At 43.1% G+C, this 2361-nt stretch overlaps 1 protein-coding gene across 1 annotated transcript in view; it reads right to left on the bottom strand.

Annotated features, from left to right (window-relative positions):
• LOC122268038 (uncharacterized) overlaps positions 1-1288 on the bottom strand; it is a 52910-nt gene extending 51622 nt beyond the window's left edge. Inside the window, exon 1 of the mRNA XM_086540632.1 lies at positions 935-1288. The gene's annotated coding sequence lies outside the window, so the exon portion shown is untranslated. The remainder of the gene's footprint in view (positions 1-934) is intronic.
• Positions 1289-2361: the final 1073 nt, after the last annotated feature.

Here is a 2361-nt window from a genome sequence, read left to right as displayed (position 1 = left end):
ACGACCGATTCAGTTCATACTTTGAATCGATGATCATAGCCATATTTAACGATAAAAACCCCCCACGGACTTTTCCTATAAGTAGTGACCAAACTTTCTTCATACATTACCGACACACATTACACATCACTATGATATATGATGGAAGAACACACACGGTACCTCCATTTGCATGTAATGAGTCTCCACTCGTACACAACTGCTCCCTTGTACACACGATTCTCACTCAACACTCACGCATGCTGTATATGGGGAGAAGATGAACGAAAGGAGAAAATGGTAGGGAGGGATCCGAGGACGGTGGCTAAAGGGAAAACAAAGGGAAGGAAGAGGGGAAAAGAAGAGCTGGGTTGACGTGAGCGACATGCATCAGAGGTATCAAGAACCAGCACAATGGTGATGAACTGGCGCCGGCGATTTGACGTGATGTCAGCCTTCCTCGAGGCATCCTTTCCAAAGCTTTATTTTGTTTTTGTTTTTAAGAAGATGATCTACATTCGGGAAATTAATTATGCGGATTTGGTTCCAAGCTAAAACATGCAAAGGGGAGACAGCAGGATATGTGTATATAAACTCAAAATATCTGTACGTAGAAAGAGACACGATATAACACTAAAGGTTATACGTAAGAATATATTTATTTCTCTCAGTATAATGAAACGTAGATAACCCAGATATAAACGAATACTAAATGTAATTACATTTAAGAGGACAAATTCATTTCTTGTTTTAGATGACTAATTTGATATTAGTCAGAGATTAGAGCCTGTAATCCAAACCCATCACTTTCCATATCAGACTGCATGTGATGGGAATCTCATTAATTCATTCCATATCTAATTCACTATCCGATAAGTTAGTGAATCAAATCTCCCGCCCGGGGAATGTAAACACTGAAACTACGCATCTTCTCCATTACCACCAAGAATTTCACCTGAACGGATTCACTTTGCGGGAGATGGACATGAGCGCCGCGAGCACGTCTGTTTACTGGCCATGGCATGTGTCTCCGCGTTGTGGTAGAAGAGCCGTGGTTGGTGGTGGTCCGGAGAGTGAGTAGCTGCACGCCACAGCTACCACGTGGCAACGCTCCTCCTTTCACACAGTCACAACTTTTGCTATCTCCGACATGCTCCTCCTCCGGGGAATTCCCACATTCGCCGGAATGTCCTTCAGAACTAGGACATCACGTTCTCATTAATGTACCAAGAGTCGGTCGAATCCCCTCGAGGTTTCCCCGGCTGGGAGTCGTGTTGGCTTTGCTGGGACACGGGCCGGCACTCGCTCCGCGGACACCACCAGGTAACTGAGGACCAAGGCTGGCCCGGCGCGTGCACCTGCCCGCACACACACACGCACTCACATTCCTTGGAACTCAGAGACCGTTCTGAGGGAGTTGCATACTACTAAGCCTGAGGGCAGTCTACCACGTGTTATTTACGTGGTAGGCTTCGTTTATTGCGTGGAACTTCTTGATTGCTGATATTAGTTTTCAAATCGTACTTTGTAAGTCCTAATGAAAATCATAATAACCAATTTCAATACGCTGATGCATGGATTATTAATACTCAATGCATTGCCACCAACTCCTCTCGCATAACTTGTACAACATATAGTATTTTTCAATATTGAAACGTTCGGTTAAATTTGAATATGTATCCGTAGAGTTATGCACAGCAATAAACCTATGTGAACTAAAATCAAGATACAGTCGCAGTAAATAAAGTAAAAAAAAATCCTGAACGTGATGATAAGAACTCTTTTCAAATGCCACAGTCTGTTTTACTGGGTAAGACAACAAAATATTTGGAACACATCTTTCTTGGCCACTTCAATGTACTAATATAACTTTTCTTATGCTCTTAATATATGTTTAGATCTATCTCAGATGAATTAGATAATGTTTAGTTATAGTGAGAATTGCTATATTTGTGCTCGAGCTTTGTCAGAAAAGTACAGTTTTTGTGTCAGTTTCATTCACACATGGTCGAGCTATACAATCATTTTAACAAAAGGTTAAAAGTGAAACAACATATCAAGCATATAATTTATTAAATCTACATCACCATCCAGTACATAGGACGCGAGTCGACGTAGTATGAATCACTGGGATGCTGCGTGTCACAGTGGCAGTGGTGACAGAGGCAGCAAGTCTCCTCAGCCACAACGTATTACTACCACTTCTCTCCGTCACGGTTGAAGTGTGACACACACTTCTCGTCACGCAATCGGGTGCAGCTACGTAGGTGTGGGTGCGAGTGACGTGTTGCGTTGTGGGCGCGGGTAGGAAGTGCACAGTATGTGTGATAACGGCACCTGGCACTTGGGTGATACGAGTCACATCGACAGTGTTGACGTGAG

This window comes from Penaeus japonicus, unplaced genomic scaffold (genome assembly GCF_977035675.1).
Source record: "Penaeus japonicus unplaced genomic scaffold, GWHDUDI00000001_assembly GWHDUDI00000001, whole genome shotgun sequence".
In the NCBI taxonomy this organism is placed as follows: Eukaryota; Metazoa; Arthropoda; class Malacostraca; order Decapoda; family Penaeidae; genus Penaeus; species Penaeus japonicus.
This window is presented reverse-complemented; position numbering and strand designations above follow the sequence as displayed.